The sequence below is a fragment of the Pleurodeles waltl genome, chromosome 6, assembly GCF_031143425.1.
Source record: "Pleurodeles waltl isolate 20211129_DDA chromosome 6, aPleWal1.hap1.20221129, whole genome shotgun sequence".
Taxonomy (NCBI): domain Eukaryota; kingdom Metazoa; phylum Chordata; class Amphibia; order Caudata; family Salamandridae; genus Pleurodeles; species Pleurodeles waltl.
Window position 1 is genome coordinate 841,316,753 of NC_090445.1, and position 18,495 is coordinate 841,335,247.

Consider the following 18,495-nt stretch of genomic DNA (forward strand, 5'->3'; position numbering starts at 1 on the left):
AATTCTAGATTTAACTTTTATGAACACAGAAAATATGTAGGATGTCCCACCAGTATTCCTAATCGTATACAGTCAACAGATATTGGACAACAAGTCAATACAACATGTATCCCAAAGATAAGTAGAGCAGGAAGTACACTCAAAAAGTGCATCGAGCCAGGCAGAGATACTCTGAGTAATAAATATCAACAAGCTCTGAACAGTAAGCAATGAACAATAAGCCATTTTCTCCCCACTTCTGCACCGTCCCTTTAGTTCAGCAGTGGTAGCACATGACACCTCCCAAAGTCCCAATCCATTATGTGTGGAGACCAAACCTCAGTTCCCACTTTCCTTGCAGTTTCTCCTATGGTCATACTGGCTACGGCCCTCGGAGACCTGCTTCCACCCTCATGAAGGTCAACCAGATCCTGCTTCTGACTTTTAAATTTCACCAGAGCCCTTGTGGAGGCAAGCTTTCCCAGATCTGATTGTAAAACTCCATGTGGTCATTCATCCTATAATTTTGTTTTTCACATATAGGTATTTTGGACATTTCCAACAACCTTATCTTATGACATTCAGGATGCATAGCTTCAAAGTTACCACATGCATCACCACCCATCTTTTCCTGTGTTAAATGTAACCACGCTCTCCAACATATTATGAAGTAGAGCCACCATAATGGAGGGGACTAGTGTAATGTAGTGCGGTTCCACAAGCACCCTCCATGCCTCATTCCAAATATACACCTGCCTAGGGCAAAACCACAATATGTGGACCAAGTTGTAGCCATTTGTTCCACATCTCCAGCTTCTTTTTGATTCTAGCCCTCTTGTATCCACTTCTCTCATCTCTCCTACTGTCTCTTACCTTTCTCACTGATTCTGCCCCATTACATCTGTCTCTCACCTCCCTGTCATGAACTTCAGCTCTCACCTCTCGCCAGCTGCAGACCTTCTCTCACTGGCTCTACCTCTTTAACATCTACCTCTCCCCTACCTCTCTCTCCCCTAGCCTCACACCCACTCTTTAAGGTCCTGGCCTCTTACCTCCACACCTCACCATTCCCTCTCCCCACCACTTAAGTTCCACTGATCGTTCCGCCTCTCATCTCTACCTCTTGTATCCAAGCAATGCCTTTCACCTTTTAATTTTTTCCTCCAGCCTCTATGTGTGTGAATGTTTTGCCCCCTTTATGTCTTCCTCTCCCATTTCCCCCAGGCTCTTCTTGCCGATTCTACCCCTATTACATCCACACCTCCCCTCCATGCTTTACTCTTCATGTTTAATCTCTCTTTCTCATCTCTACATTCCTTTCACTTGTTCTGCCCCTCTAAAATCTGTCCCTCCTGTATATGTTCTGCTATTCCCCATTCGTTTGCTCTGCCTTTTACCTTATGCAGCATTAACCCTAGCATTATGAATGTTCCTGTGTCAAAAAGAGATCAGATATGGTTGGAACATTGACATCCCCATAAAGACACAGTTCTTAACCCAATCCGGGAACTATAATTAAAATTTTCTTCAGATCTTGACTTAATAGGTGTTCATATTACTGACAAATGAGATACTCTGACCATAACTCTCTGCTCACCCATCATCATGTAGCACACCTCAAACATGTACTGTCTGACAACCGTTTCTCACACCTTCCCTTGTCACACTCAAAATATTTATGTAATGCTGCACTATAGCAATTTAAAAAGCAACCTCCCAATACCACCGATTTAAATCACTTAGGGGGTCATTACGACCCTGGTGGCCGGCGGTTAGGTGGCGGTAACACCTCCAACAGGCTGGCGGTGTACCGCCAGCAATTATCACCGTGGCGGAATTGCCACAGCCATACCGCCGGCCCCTCCAATATCCCGCCAGGATTCCGGCTGGCGGTCATAATCCCCAGGGCAACGGTGCAAGCACCGCTGCCCTGGGGATTATAAGTCCCCGACCGACAGCCTGTCCGTGGCGGTAGACACCGTCATTGAAAGGCTGGCGGTAAGGGGACTTGGGGTGCCCCTGGGGGCCCCTGCACTGCCCATGCACTTGGCATGGGCAGTGCAGGGGCCCCCAGGCATAGCCCCGTCGTGCATTTCACTGCCCGAATTTCGGGCAGTGAAATGCGTGACGGGTGCTACTGCACCCGCTGCACATCAGCATTGCCGCCGGCTCTATTACGAGCCGGCAGCAATGTTGATGTGACATTTTCGCTGGGCCAGCGGACGGTAACACTGTTACCGTCTGCTGGCCCAGCGCAAATGTCATAATAGGGAGCCAGGAATACCGCCGGCAATGGCGGTATTCTGTCTCCCGCGGCCTCGGCGGTCTTTCTACAAGACCGCCGAGGTCGTAATGACCCCCTTATTTTCTTAATAAACGTAATGTGTTCTTTTTTCATACAATTAAACTGCAGGACTCATTCCAGTGGGTAGATGTGTTCACTTGCTGCCCTTTTCTAAATTCCGTTACCTCACATTTTATTGTTTTTTATTCTAAGAGTAGGGGTTGTTTATCAAGAACTAAAGATGCTGCTGGGGGCCTGGCCAAGATGGCGGATGGAGCAGACACTTGAATCCGTCTCCGCGCCAGGCCTGAACGTAATCCTGCCGTTATCTGGATGACCTGCAAGGATCTGGTTGGTGTAGAGTGCAGCTCCCGAGGTTATTGTTGGCCTCGCTGCGGCACCCATAAGGAGGGGCCGCCACCGTGGTGTGTTGGGCCTGCGCTCATCTCGGGGCCTGTGTGGCGGTGCCGGGCTGGGAGTCGCAGATCGCTGGAGCGACTCCAGGTCAGCGGTGTGCCCTGGAAAGTGTTGCCGCCGTTGTGCGCAGGGTTGCGGGGACCCGGCGGCCATGCGACACACCGGACTTGTGGATTTTCGTCTACTGTACGGAGGGGGCTGCAGACCGCGTGGCTCGACAGCTGATTGTGCAGGCCTGGCTGGGCACTGGTTCAAGCTGAATTGCCACCGAGCGGCGTGCTATGGACGGGCAGTGGCATTTCCCTGAGACTGGTGTCTGGACCTGGAGTGGAGTGATCGGCTATTGGATGTGAGGTGCAGTGGGGGGCCCTTACCCACGGTCTGGTTCTGCCTCTGTCCCCACTACCCCTCACCCCCTGCCTGATTTCTCCTGTTCTCCTGCGGTAGTACCCTCGGTGCACCGCTGATTAAGAGGACAAGGGGGACCTCCCCACTCCGTGGATCCTGTGGCCCGGACATGGCCGGGCCCTTCCCTGTCAAGTTGCCTTGCCAGACCCTGTTTTGTTGAGGGGCTTGAAGGGACTACTCTTTGCACCGCGGCCTAGAAGTAAGCAGTCTGACCCTCCCGTTGGTTTAGCGATGGGGGGCAACAAATCTGAAAAACTCGGCGCGGATGGCCCGGAGCCATGCGCGCAGCCCGTGCAGAGCGGCTCTGGAGTCCCTCAAGACTTACCTGTGTCGGCCATACTTGTGGCGCATACGCAAAAGTTTGATGATATCCTCCATGCAGTACAGAGCATTAAATCTACTGTAGAACCTAAGATTGACACCCTGTGTATTGAAATGGGCCACCTGCGTGAGGAACACAAAAAGTTGAAGGAGCGCGTTGCGTCTGCTGAGGGTGAGGTCGCGGAGCTGCGTCTCCCGCTTGCTGCTGCCACCAAGCATGTCAGGGACTTGCAAAGGGAGGTCTTGCGTCTCCATCAACAGCTTGAGGATCAAGAAGGGAGAGCTTGTCGCAATAACATCAGGGTGGTGGGCCTGCCCGAACAGGAGGGGAGCCCCAATATGGACCTGTTTATGGAGCAGTGTCTGGCCCAGACGGTTCTCCAAGGTAAACAATCTTCCTTTTTTTCGGTGGAAAGAGCGCACAGGGTCCTGGGCAGGCCTCCCCCGCCGGGGGCCCCTCCTCATCCGGTGGTGGTGCCTCTTTTTAACTACAGAGACAGAGATCACATCCTACAAAAGGCTCATGCTGGCGGCCCATGGAGGATCTCCAAACGCGCAGGTACACATTTACACCGATTTCACACTGGAGGTGCAGCGCAGACGCACCTCCTTCCTCGCGGTAAAGCGCATGTTGAGGGAGAACAGCGTCAAATACGCTTTCCAGTTTCCGACAACCGTTAAGATTATAACGGACACTAGCACTGTTTTCTGCACCACACCGGAGGAGGCCTGGGCATGGTTGGAGGACAGAGGCACGGCTTCGGACTCGCCGCGGAAGCCTTCGCGCTTGGCGAGGTGTGGTCCACGGAGGGGCCACAGGGACGGCACCCAGCGCACGTGGGCGGCCCGCGCGCTGAACAGGCTTCCATGGAAAGGGATCGAGCCTGTGTGGAGGTAGAGCGGCGAGTGGGCTCTCCTGCATCCTCAGCGAGAAGTGTGGACCAACAGGATGTGGTATCCCCGGACTTGGAAGTGGAACAAGTAATATTGGGTGAGGGTCCGACAGTGACACCGCAGACAGCAGAGGATTTATTGTAAGTGGGGTCGTGCCCACTGAAGGCGATCTTCTCTGCTCTATTGGCAACATTACAAATTTGTCAGGCTTGTCAATGTTAACATTTCATCGGGCCTGGGTGGGTTCGGCTTGCCTGCCCTCTTCACGCTCATATTCCAAGTTAATCCTCTCCACTCATATTGTCTACGTTCCCCCATTCCCTTTAAACCTAGGTGTAATCATACAAGAACAATAACGTTTTAGTTGGGCATAAGCATTTCAGTGCTTTTGACTGTTCACCAACTCTTGATGCAGCCTGGGATAAATTGTTTGATGTTATATTTATGTTTTTGTTTGCAGTGGACGTCTTTATGGGTGCATGGGTGGGTGCGCTGGAATATGCGGGGTGATGCGCATGTGGGGGGACGGGGGCTTGGGTGGGGTGCGGTATGTGGCGCGGGGCGGACTGCTATTCGGGCTGTCGAGGCGGGTGCCCCCTCCGCCTGGCTGCATCTCATTGCTCACACATCTAGTTCCATGTCACAATATTCCCTTATGACTTGGAATGTTAGGGGGTTGGCGGGCTTTGTCAAACAGCACAGGTTTACCAGTTTCTCTGTTGCCATAAGGTGCATGTGGCTCTGCTTCAGGAGACACACCTCGCGGCTCCGGAACTGGAACATATGCACAGATGCTGGCGTAGGTCCATGAACGGCACAACATATTCTAGATATGCTAAAGGGCTCTGATATGGGTGGCCCCTGGGGTGCCATTGTCGATACTTCATACCAAGATAGACCCGGAGTGGCGCTTTGTTATATTGGAAGGAACCCTGGATGGTGTTCCCCTATCCAGAATTTTGCTAAATGCACCTAACGCTAATCAGAATGCTTTCTGGCAATCTCTGTCGGTATCTCTTCTCCTTCACCCAGAGGCACCATGCTATTGGGGGGGGGGGGGGCGAGTTCAATGGTACTCCTTGTATTGAATTAGATAGATCCCGCCCCCACTGCAGGGGGCCCAGTCGAGCGCACTTGCACACCAACTTCACCTCTGGTCTGCACATAACCAACTACGTGATGTGTGACGTGGCCTGCATCCCAACGGACGTGCGTACTCTTACTATTCTGGGTTACATGTACTGCATACTAGAACTGATCTGGTGTACGCCAATTCTGGCGCATTGCTGAAAGTCACCAGCGCGGAATACCTTGGATGCACATTATCTGGTCACTCTCCCTTGCGGTTGTGGGTATGCTGAAACCGTGCTCCGCCAGGTATACCAACCTGGAGAATGCCTGTGGCAGCATTACAGGATGCTACATACAGAGAGACCATGAGGGGGCATATTGAATCTTATTTTGCAACTAATGCAAGCATGGCATCGTATGTGCGGATAGAATGGGATGCCTTTAAGGTGGTGATGAGGGGTCACGCAATAAAAACAAATTACGGTACGGCGATTTTATTGCGCAGAGAGCTAGACATGCTTGAGACCCAGCTGCAACATTATGAACAGTTCTTACCCACTGACATGGAGGTGGCTGCACAATTGGCAAATATTAGGATCAACTATCAACAGACCTCAGACAAATTGTCTCGGCTCCACTACTCTGACTACCTGGCTCGCAAGCATGCTGAGAGGGACAAGGTGGGCAAGTTATTGGCTTGGCTGCTTTGCACAGAGCACTCTCAATCACCTATTACTGTGCTGTGGGGTGGGAATAAACTAATGTTGAACACTCAGGAGGAAATCAATACAGCATTCTTTCAATATTATTCCACACTTTATACAACCTCTGTATCTGGGGGGGATCGAGCAGTGGCGGAAAGGTTTTTGTCCTCTCTCCACCTGCCCACACTGTCCCTAGCAGAAAGGGAGTCATTGGACATCCCTCTACAGCTCACAGAGCTTGAGAGGGCTATAAAAAGTATGTTACGGGTGACCGATCGAATTTTATGCAGCTTCAGGCAACGCTGGCCCCTAAACTGCTGGCCAAGTACAACGCAGCGTTCAAGTGAGGAGCCCTTCCGTCTTCCCTGAGGGAGGCAACATTGGTGGTCCTCCCTAAACCAGGCAGAGACCTTTTACGAATGGGTTTGTACTGCCCATTATCGTCACTAAACACTAATTATAAGTTATTAACTCATCTGCTGGCAGATAGACTTATGCCCATAATCACTGGATTGGTTCATTCTGACCAAAACGGATTCATTCCGGGCAGAAGCACTTTTTCTCAACCTCCGTAGATTGTTCTCTATTATGAACTGGGTGGGCGAGGAGCAAAACGAATCTGCGGTGGCTTCATTAGATATAGAAAAAGCATTTGACACACTGGGGAGGACCTACTTGTTGTAGATTCTCCAACAGGTGGGCTTTGGTCCCAACTTCCCGAAATGGATGACTCTATTATATCACTCCCCTATAGCCCGGGTGAGGACGGGCGCAGTGTTCTCCAAGCCCTTTGACATCGCTCGTGGGACACGCCAGGGTGCCCCCTGTCGCCGCTCCTTTTCGCACTACCTATGGAGCCCTTGGCACAAGCCCTGAGACTGAGAGCACCTGAATGGGTAATTTTATATGGGGGCGATGTGGCATGTCGTGTCGCTTTACGCGGACGACGCTCTGATATACCACTGCAATCCTGCAGCGGCCTTGCCCCAATTGTTGTTTTTGCTGCAGGAGTTTGACGAGGCATCTAGCCTTCAAGTAAATTAGTTGACGTCCTGCTTGTTCCCTCTCACACCGTTATCCATGGCCCAACGCGAGCAATTACCTCATACCTCCCTATCGTGGCAATGCGGTATCATTAAATATCTTGGGGTCAAGATCTTCCATGGGATCAAAAACTTTATAGATGCAAACATAGGTGGCGTTCTGTCGGGAGCGAGATCGTCGTTGCCTTTTAGGACTTCCCTCCCGCTCTCTCCCCTGGGCAGATTGGCTATCTCTAAGATGTTGGTCCTCCCAAGATTATTATACCAATTCTCGGCTCTTCCGTTCCCTCTTCCGAATAAATGGTTTGCGGAGATGCGCTCCTTCCTCACAGTGCTGATATGGGGCAAGGGCAGAGCACGTGTAGCTTTAAGCAAGCGTTACGCTCCCCTGTCGGAGGGCGGCATGGGTGCCCCAAATTTTGAGCACTACTATGCGGCAGCTCAGCTCCAGTGGGTTATGCGTTGGCTAACAGGCCATAATTTGCATGAATTAGGTACCACGGTTAAACAAGAAGGTACAATTAGGTTGCTAAAATGGCTGTGGTCTCCGAACTCCGATACCACAATTGCAGATAACAACTTATTAACGAGAAACGCCGAGAAGTGCTGGTTCAGGTACACACAAAGGTCAGGCCGGGTTACTCCATACGCTTTTCAGCTCCCACTGTGGGTACTACCGGGGTGCGTTCCTACCCAACATAGGCTAGCGACCGCTGCATGGGAGGAGGCGGGAATAGCGGAGTGGGGCGACCTCTTTAGAGATAGCATGCTGACCCTGTTTGCTAACTTGGTGCATGATTTCAGCCTACCTCCAGGATCCTTTCTTACATATGCCGCTCTAACCCGTTTAGCGACAACCCACCTTACCCAGCGAGCCTGTCACATCGGTTCTGCTCCAGACACTTCTGACTCATGGGAACACAAATAAGGCGATCACAACTATATACAATGCGCTACACATATAGATGACAATACCCCCCTTACATCACTTTGGACATACTGGGGGAGGCACTACACATCGCACTTACCCAGTGGCAACAGGCCCTCGCAGCTCCTAAAATCATATTAATGAATGCCCACTACAAACTTATCCAGTTCAATTATTTACATCACACCTATCCAGGTCCTGCGAGGCTGGCGAGGATTTACCCATCCGCACGGGATGAGTGTCCGAGGTTCCACAGTGAGTCTGCTGATTTCTTACATATGGTGTGGTCCTGCCCCAGCGCAGTCGAATATTGGATAACCATAACTGTGATGTTGAATAAAATCACGGGAGGAACCACGCGCCGTGATATGGCACACTATATACTTGGCAAAACATGCATAACCTCCAAAAACAAATCAGCGAATAAAATCCTAGCATTAGCACTGGCAAAAAGACGCTTAGCTATGAGTTGGAAATCCCCCAATTTGCCGCCAGTTTCGAGATGGTTTGCTGACCTGCGCGTAGGTGTGCTGGCAGAACAACAGACACTAACATCATCACATGCTGCGATTGGACCCCCTTTGAATCTCCCTGATTGGGCAGGGGTACTCGTGGTGACTGAGAGTGAATTCAATCGACCAGCGATGTAGTGTGGTGGGGGGTGGGGTTGTTCCTTTCCCCTACCTCCTCCTTTCTTCTCCCCCCCCCTGTATGTGCTGGTGAATTGGTAATGCCCCACTTGTGGCGCCTCCCCCGCCCTGCTCGTAAATCGAAAATAGTAAAACGCTCATCCTTCCCAGGTGTCCTCTTCAGCTCTCCCTTGACAGGTCCCGGCGGCACACCTACTCAGTCCATTGCAGTTTATTGTAGTTCATTGTAGTTGTTTAAGGGCTTGGTGTTGTATTGTATTTTCTTTAGCTCTTTCTGTATCCTGCATATAGAGTGACATTTGTACATTATTCAGCGGGCTTGTAACTGTTATCCGGTAATCTCACCATTACAAATTCTGCTGCCTTTCATTCTTAGTTCACTAAGATTGGTCATTTTTGTGTATTGTATCGGATGACAATATTCAAAACAGGCAGTTTGTTGTTGCAGCTTCGTGTTTACTATACTGTATAGATTTGTCATCTGGAATGTTTTCTTACTTAGTAAAATACAATAAGTAAATATGGAAAAAAAAGAATGAAAGATGCTGCTCATGTGCAAAGTAGACACTTGTTGAAAACTTTGAGCCTCACTGTGAGCCAAACTCACGGAAATGAGGGTTGTAATGTGGTTTTCAAAAATTCTGTTTCCTAACTATAATGTCCCTTTAACCTTGGGTTTTTCAGTGAATTTCTATGTTTTTTTTTAACATAAAGTAGTTTTCATTACTATACGTTAGTATAGTAGCCAGGCCCTGGGCCACAGGGACTTGGCTGAAGCAGAGTCCCAAGATGGCTGCCAACAATTCCTCGTTGAAGTGTTGGCAGCCAATCAGAGCTGTACATTTTGCTGTACAAACTCTTCATTATTCCCGAAGTTGTTGCGGCCAGAGATATACAAATTTGGATTTCCTTAAATTTCTCAAAAACTGCTGAACCGGTTTACACCAAATAAGCGAAAGCATAATCTATGTGGGAAGAAAAGCTAGTTTTCTACCAAAATTGGTGTAATTTCGTCCAGTGGTTCGGATCTGTAGTCATGTCTAAGTGTCCTATGGGAATTAACATGGGAAACACAACTTTTTTGATCCCACCCCTTTTTTCTCACCCCCGCTTGACAGATCACCCCGAAACTTTCCATGTGCAACAAGAATCACCGGGTCACTTTTTCTGGGAACATTTTATGAAGATTCATCAAACAGTGCCAAAGATATAGGTAAGTCCAAAAGCGCTTATTCTATTGAGACATGGTCCTAACTATTACTACCTAGTTGCGACCGCCATTGGGTAATATATATTTTTTTCACACAAAAAAAAAACCCAAAGGTTAAAGTGTCATTATAATTAGGTTATTATGTCAGTCTAAATGTAACTTTTAAAAACATAGAAATTCCTTAGTTATAGTTACCTGAAGTAACTATAACTTCTGTCGTCACCATGCACAGTGTTGGTATCATTGATGTAGTTTCAGATGTCATCAGTGATGTTATCAGTGATATCATAGAATATGTCATGAGTGAAGTAATATACGAGATCATAAGCAGTGCGAGGGAGCAAATTATAGTTGCTTCACTTAACTGTAACTGGTGAATTTCAGTGTTGTTTTGAGTTCAAGATGTTATGCTTAAACTGACATTTTCTCCTAATATAAAATCACTTTAGCCTTTTATTTTTTTCAGTGAATTTTGAAGATTTTTCAAAATGTAAAGTAAGATATTATTACCATACCTAACTATAATGTCACGTTGACCTTTGTTTTTTCAGTAATTTTTTTTGTTTTTTTGAAACAAAGAAATAATTTATTACCATGCATGACTGTTCCAACCCCCTGCCGTGCACAGCTTTTTGAAGTGGGATTGGCCACAGGGCTTGCGCCAAACCCTTCCCATGGGTGGCCACCCCCTGCCACGCAAAGCCTTTGGCAGTGCACAGTGTATGGTTGGACTCAGAGCCTAGCTTGCGACCAAGACCTGCACCCAGTCTCTAGCGGGCAGCCTACCCCCTGCCGCTCTTGTGTGCAAGGCATTGGTTTGCCACAGGACTCACTACCCATCTGAAGTTAACCCACCACAGATGCTCACACCCCTTTTTTTAAAATAGTTTTCTGATCCTGCGTGACTTTCAAGGGAGCAAGTGCAGGTCCTATGCTCCTGCTGTACTCTACCATGAGTAGGGATGTCCCACTGGTCCCTGTTAGAGTCAGACAGGATCGAGGCAACTCAGCCCCCCCACCCCACCCCACCAAAGGGTCCAGGGGGTCAGGGTACCCCTACCCTGCCCCTTATACCATATTTTTGATCATATTCAGGACACAGGTACTGAGTCCCTATGTCCTGTAATGAAAGCTGCAACATTTCTCTTCATGTTGCAGCCAGCCCATCAGAGTGCAAGCTCGTGCTGGATTCACAGGAGCTTCTCGTTTCTGTGGTAGTGAGGCCACCAATGGTGCAAGCCCCCTCAGCCAAACAGATTGCTCTATTATTAAAAGTTGTGTTCCTACTGGAGTCCCGTCAGTCCAATAGACCAGATTTCTATAAAAGTTGAACCTTCATTTCTCAAAACCTTCTGAATGGATTTACACCAAACACAAAAAAATACACTTTGTGGGTAACAGTACAGCTTTCTGTCAAATTTGGTGTAATTCTGTTCAGCCATTATGGCTGTAGCAGTGTCTGAAATTCCATATAGAAATTGCTTTGGGAAATTGTGTTTTGCAACTGACGTTTTGACTCAGCCCCACTTGATCACTCTGAAACTTGCATGAAATGAGCTGAGGTGGATGAACATTTGTTTTGGAAATGTTTATGAAGATTCGTCAAACTTATTATCAAACCAAAACATCAGTTTTTTTAACTAGGTCCTAGCTATAACTACACAACGGTGACCGCTATTGTGAAATATGTATTTGTGTGTGTGTGCGTGTGTTTGCACACCTATATACATACATATGAAATGTGTGTATATTTATTTTATCATTAATTACAAAATTAAAAGCTACTTATTTTAAGCTAAAGGCTTACTAGCTAGGTATGACTCCTAACTAAGTGAGGTTTTGAGATGTGCTGCCCCAAATCTACTTGCCCACACGTAGCATGTTGCAGAGCCAGAACTATCCATCATTACAATAGTTTCCATTTGCAGCTAGAGCCATTCTTGAACTTTTGGACAATCTGCATTGATGATGCCTCTTTAGAACCTGCTCCACCTTGCCCTTTTTATGGAGGCACTCCTAAACTCACTCTTTTTCTAAATATATGTCCTAGGTTGTCTCTGACAAGGGATCCTTGTGTCAGTCTCAAATAATAGCATTCCATCTGCATATATTTCTGGTAGCCCTCTTCATGGAGATCAAGGTCTGCAGAGTATGCTTAAAAAAGAAGGGATCAGCTCCTGTATGTTGCCTTTTAATCAAAGGAGTGTTTCAGCTATTGGATCATCTGTGAAGCTTACATAACACTCCGTACAGAGACCAGGGAAACATGGTTTCGGCTGGCTGCGTGGGTTATGATGCTATCCATATATTTATATAAATAAATGTGAGAGGGAGCAATGGTTTAGATATTTTCTGGAGAATTCCTCAAATCCTTATTTTGAGAGGGACAGTGGGGATAGATCATTGAAGTTATATAATATAATCCTATTCAAGTTTCAAGGATGTGCTTTTGGTAGATCCTCATAGTTTGGCTCTACAGAGTACCAAAGAGAGAGATTTTCCACCACTTACAGTGAAACCCATGCCAGCGCTCATCCATCAAATATGAGCAAGTCAGCTTCTTGTTGCTTTAGGTAATGTGCATTATTTATAGCTTGGACACCTATATGTTGGTGTCACTGAGAGGGATTCTGAGTTAATAAAAATATTTGCACACAGGTGGCTATACTCATCGAAAGCAGCATTCATCCTAGCAGCAGTGTGTGTATAATGTAGTCCTGGCTTTTCACATACTTATGTTTCAATCTTCCTTTCAGCAGTTTAATACAGTCAGTTATATTTGGACAAGATCCTGATATGCTGATGCTTTATTTTCATTAAAGCTCCCTAAAGAAGCCTTTGCTTTGTTAGATTATCTGAACTCTGTATGCTGCAAAACAGCCTAAATTGTAATGCACCAACGTGCCTATTCCAGGAAGGCAGCAACCATGCACGTCAATGTTTTTATTGTATTTCCTTTGAGGATTGCATAATCTTAAGCCATGCCTCAAATGGTATCAGAGTACAGCGCATAAGTGGAACATAAAAACAGATGTTTTGTAGTGATTTCCAGATGGTAAGAACCAACAAGGGTAAACATCAGAGCTTTTAATTGAAATATGTTTATTACGTCATTAGTGGTCAAGATCAGCACACATTGCAATAACCACATCATAAATTTTGATTCACAAAGTAGAGGAAATATAGCAAAGAGATCATGTGTTGGAACTGTGTGTCAGGGCCAAGTATCATTGTATGAAGAGGGATTGTATTTTGTTAGTGCCCAGATTAGTTCATCAAAAATGCTTTGTTTTTTTCAAAACGTTGGATGGTTGGTGCCAGTCAGACATAGGCAACATTGGATTCCACGTTCTAGATACATTTCCTGTAACTGAGTTTGTCATGATTGATTTCATTTTGGCTGGAGTGTCAACCCAAATGCTGCACTTGCTTCTGTGGTTTCTGTCATCCTGGTGGCTTTGTTTTTGTGACTGTAGTTTATTGTGTGCTGCATTAGCTATTTTTTTTAATGGTTAGTCTATATCCAGTTCAGTTCTTAGTCCAGAGTGAAATAAGTGATTTAGCATATTTGACAATTTTGGCTGTAAGTTCAATATACTGTAAATCTGAGATGAAAGTAAGTTGCTCTCTCTGGTTGGTTAGGTGAGAACAAGAGGTATTAATGGATTAACTTTCCATCATTTTGTGGCCACCCAGACTTGAATCTTTATCAGGTAGTTTATCGTACATCCTCGATAACCTGGGCAGACATGATTTACATTGAGCTAGGGTTCAATAGTCTACTGATGGAGAGAGACACCTAAGATGTTAAGGAGCTTGCTTGGGGATTTAGCATACATGTCTAAATAAAATGACACTAGAATTGATTTATATGTAATATAGAAAGGAGAATTTCAGTTACTGTCACCTTTACCTGCACCAGATCTGCTTGAGAGGGATGAGGTGAACCAATCAAGAACAATGTCAGCTTTCCCCATTTTATATGACAGGTGTCTAGGAAGATATTGTTGCTCACTATATTGAATGCTGTTGACAGACTGAGTTAACTGAAATGGTGTGATTTCTCTCTCTCTATCAAAATTCTATCAACCGTCTTAAGAGTAGTGGTTTCCTGGCTGTGTCCTGCTCATAAACCAGACTAGCGGCCAGACAGCATATTTTTTTAATGTAGCAGATAGCCTGAACTGAAGACATTACTGTAGAGCTTGCTTTCCAATCGCAGTCCATAACAAGCAGGTTTGTGGGAGTGTTGTCACTATAGGTAGTCTTCCAACATTAGAACATTAGGCAAATTGATACAATTGCCTGCTAGGTAACCTTTGTAGTAGAAAGACTGTTGTTTTATTATTGAATACACTTGTCACAGTTTGGGCCAGTATGCCCACTAGGAGGCAGGTGGGCACACAATGATGTCTTGCCATGGCTATCAAGCACAACTTTCTCCATCCTCCAACCATAAAAAAGCAAAGGTTCTGTTCCTTAAACATCCATTCAGTTCAGTGAGTTGAAAACTGAAAATTGGGGATAATAATGTTGTGGCTGACTGAGTCCACTTGGGATTTAGCTGCACAGTGTCCTTATATTTTGGAGAATTGTGAAAGCCTGAAAGCCAAAACATCTGACTTTCTTATAGATGCAAATATGGCTTCATTTTGTAAACTTTATTAGGAGCCAAAAGCTTGAATGTGAAAGTACAGGCTATGGTAGCCCCATACAACCCCACTCAATACATAGTTGATGTGGTGTCCGTGCTTTCTCAGTTACTAATAGCACCTTACAATGGGGTCAGGTATGCAGTGGTAATTCAAACTCAGTTTCATTTATAGTATTACACACGCACTACACTAAAAGAAAGACACTTTGGGGGTCATTCTGACCCCGGCCGGCGGCGGAAGCCGCCGGCCTGGCTGGGCCCGCCAGAATACCGCTGCGCGGTCAAAAGACCGACGCGGGTATTCTGGGTTTCCCGCTGGGCTGGCGGGCAACCGCCAGAAGGCCGCCCGCCAGGCCAGCGGGAAACACCCTTCCATGAGGATGCCGGCTCCGAATGGAGCCGGCGGAGTGGAAGGGGTGCGACGGGTGCAGTTGCACCCGTCACGATTTTCAGTGTCTGCATGGCCCCCAGGGGCCCCACGACACCCCATACCGCCATCCTGTGCCTGGCGGCCAAAACCGCCAGGAACAGGATGGCGGTATGGGGGTCGGAATCCCCATGGCGGCGCAGCAAGCTGCGCCGCCATGGAGGATTCCCCAGGGCAGCGGAAAACCGGCGGTACACCGCCGGTTTTCCGTTTCTGACCGTGGCTGTACCACCGCGGTCAGAATGCCCAAGGGAGCACCGCCAGCCTGTTGGCGGTGCTCCCGCGGTCGTTGGCCCTGGCGGATTTTACCGCCAGGGTCAGAATGACCCCCTTTATGCTTAAAAGTGTTTTATTTCTACAGTCTTATTCATTGCTTACTACATGTAAAATAACCACACAGAATATTATTAAAACAACACTAATGTATGTCACCAACAACAAGAATAATATGAACGTTTCTTTCCATAAGGGAAATGTCATTTGGCAACCTAACACCCTAGATACTACTTCTATGTGCTATACCGTGAGAGAATTAAGTAGCTTAACTTGCATGTAGAGTTTCTTAGTATTCAGAGAACTGCATACCTGTTTACAGGAAAAAACTGTAGTTATCAATAGCCGGGAGACAGTGTTCCCTCAAAGGTAATGCAAGCATCAGCTGGCCTCAGCACCTCTCCTCTACGAGTTGACTCTGTATCAGCTTTTTGTATATGATAGGATGCTGCAGCAATACGGCAATCTGTCAGTCCCTGACAGGATCTTCTGGCAGTAACTTGTGCGATAACCGGGGCGAAGGATATCTCTAATCAAATAGCCTTTTATACTGTTGACCACTGATTTTATCTTAAATGGGGAATTTCTGAGAACCTGTGTGCCTCAATATACTAGTTTTAGACGCATTAATAAAATTGAATATTGTCCAAATATGTCAATTCTGACTGCATTTTTTTATATTTTTATTGTTAGCTGATCTTGAAATGCAGATAACAAGATGCTTGTCCGAAACTGATGTTGCATTTGGTGTTATTACTGATGTCATTGTCTGGATGACTTGAATCTTTCACAGGTTCTTCGAAAGATAAGGACAGATGGCATCTGTGTTAAAAGTAAACACGCCAATGATCAGGCACAAATTAGTCTCAGCCTGCTCAAAATGAAATCTAGCCTTGTTGGCTTAACGTCAGACTCTTTCTGATTTATAATTTTAAAATAATAATTCTGTTTCTCATCCCATACTATTCAACAGTCAGGACAGTTCTGAACACAAAACCTGATCATGTAATCTTCTTTGCACGTGTTGCCCTTCTACATTCGGTAAATGTAATGCACAATTTGTGACAAAGTGCATTGTGAGAATAGTTTCCTGGTTCAGGTAGTGAAACAGCTAAATCAGGAGGTGTAAACTTACAAATGAAATAAATTAGTAGGATGTGGATGAGGTTTATGGCGTTTAAATTGCAGATGTGATGTGACTGTGTGGTCTAGGTGTGTGAGTGAGTATAGGGTGAGCTGTGGTAGATGTGAAACCCATGTTGGTTATGATGTACCTAAGGGGCAGGATTCTGTACCCAATGAGTATAACCTGTGTGACTCTGTTAGTAGAAGAGAGGCATTTTTTAGATCCAGCCAGATCCAGTGCATGGCAGGTTAGGTGAATGCTGTGGGTGTTGCTATGGTGAGCCTTCTCTCCCTGGAGAGCAGTGGCAATTTAAGCCTTCAACTACTGAGGCTTTCCTCAGAGCTTAGTCTTTTTTTTTGCTGTTTAGGGCACTTTGCGCTGAAGCCTTCATGACGTTTTTCAATAAAAAGAAATCCAGGCCCGATTTGCATCCCTTTTTGCCCTCATGATGGGTTTCCTCAAGTTACCCAGGTGATTTGGATTCCCCTAGAAGGAACCAAAAAAATAGCCAAAATATAGCAAAAAAAATGTAATGGGGGAAGAAGGTGCTGTGCAAGTAAGTTTCTTTCTAAAACTGGCATCAAGAGTGTGCGGGCTGTGGTCACTCTCTTTCTAGCTTTCAGGATCAGGCAGAGCTGTAAAGAATGTTTTCACCACAGGCAATGCATTTTTCTAAGTGATAGTCAGTTTTTCCATGTTTTGTGATTTCTACCTCCATGCAGTTTGTGGTGGGAACAGGCGTGAAACCCAGTGGTGAACCTGAAAATGGGTAAAGAAGAAATATAACTAGGTGACAATGCTCTCACCTGTAATTTTTGCCCTGATCGCCAATATACAAAGGTAATACACCATTAGATCTATGAGACGCTTCTAGTCACTGGAATATATTATTTTTTAGTTTCCCAAAATGTGATACCCAAGGCCAGCAACTGAACCCTGGCTCATAATGGTTACTCACCAATTATGCCTCAGTTCATGTTGTAAAAACTAAAGAACGAAAAAAGGGTATTAAGGAAACTTGGGCATTTTTAAATGCACTAAAGATAATGAGTTTAGGAATAGTGTTTATTTGTACAATTTTAAGTTTATGGTTACCCATAATGTGTGGTTCAGCCAGCATTGTGTAAAATGTATTCTTCTTGCACACCGGCCTACATTTGGAAGCAGTTCTGTGTTCCCACACCTCTTCTGATAAAACGGTATGCCACTTGTGTGGTTGGGCCTACTGCCAGCGACAACCAATGTTTCAAAATGCAATGTGAAGACATCCAAATTTTGCCTTGATATTTGACCAATTCTAGTGATGTTAGCATCTGTTGGTATGTCCTACCCCCCACCACATCTGGTTCAGGAAAGTACTTCCCTTCCCCTGCCAAGGCTTCAAGCTGTCTGGGGTGAAAAAAGCCTGGCGTCAGGTTCCTTTGTGTGTGCTGGAGGCAAGCCCCTTGAAGTGTAACTGGGGTAGGGCACAGTTCTGCCCCCAGACACCCTAGTCCCCTGGGTGTCACTGTCTGAGAGGAATACACAAACTCCAACAGCAGAGCCATTCACAGTTATGTGGAGCAGCTTACTTATAAAAGGAACAAATAGTTAGGACAAGAAAATGGCAGCTTTCTAAAAGTGAATTTCAGAATTGTGATCAATATAGAAAGTTTCCAATTAGAATGAATTCAAATCTAAACAGCATATCTCTATCTGCTCACATTCCTAAGTTAGTACTTATTAAATGTAATAAGGTAACCCAGTTTTAGTCAATGGGAGAGATGGAGCTTACAACAGTGAAAAATGACTGTAGGAGTTTTTCCAGTGCCAGGACATGTTAATCTTAAACCCACATGCCCTACCTTTTAACTACCATGCACTCTGCCCTAAGAGCCTTTGGGTCCTAACTTAGAGGTAAAAAGTAAGTATTAAAAAAGAAGGTTTTGGCCAGATTGAATAGGCAGTTTAATACTGCACTACTGTCGCATAGGCTCTCTTTATCCTAATGAGGCTACTGGATTTGGGCAGCAGAATCACCTGAATTGTGGGGAACTGAGTCCAATCCCACACCATGTGGCAACTGTCAGCCTAATCCTGGTTTCCCGCTAACTAGCAGAGCCTCAC

The 18,495-nt window shown here is 46.1% G+C and overlaps 1 protein-coding gene across 2 annotated transcripts in view; it reads left to right on the forward strand.

The window, feature by feature from the left end:
* The window catches only part of BTRC (beta-transducin repeat containing E3 ubiquitin protein ligase), a 1,279,452-nt gene that overhangs the window by 99,510 nt on the left and 1,161,447 nt on the right, over window positions 1-18,495 (forward strand). The window contains exon 2 of one of the 2 annotated variants that reach the window (XM_069239553.1): window positions 9,818-9,912. The exons of the other annotated variant lie outside the window; for it this stretch is intronic. The gene's annotated coding sequence lies outside the window, so the exon portion shown is untranslated. The remainder of the gene's footprint in view (window positions 1-9,817; window positions 9,913-18,495) is intronic. 2 annotated transcript variants of the gene reach the window in all.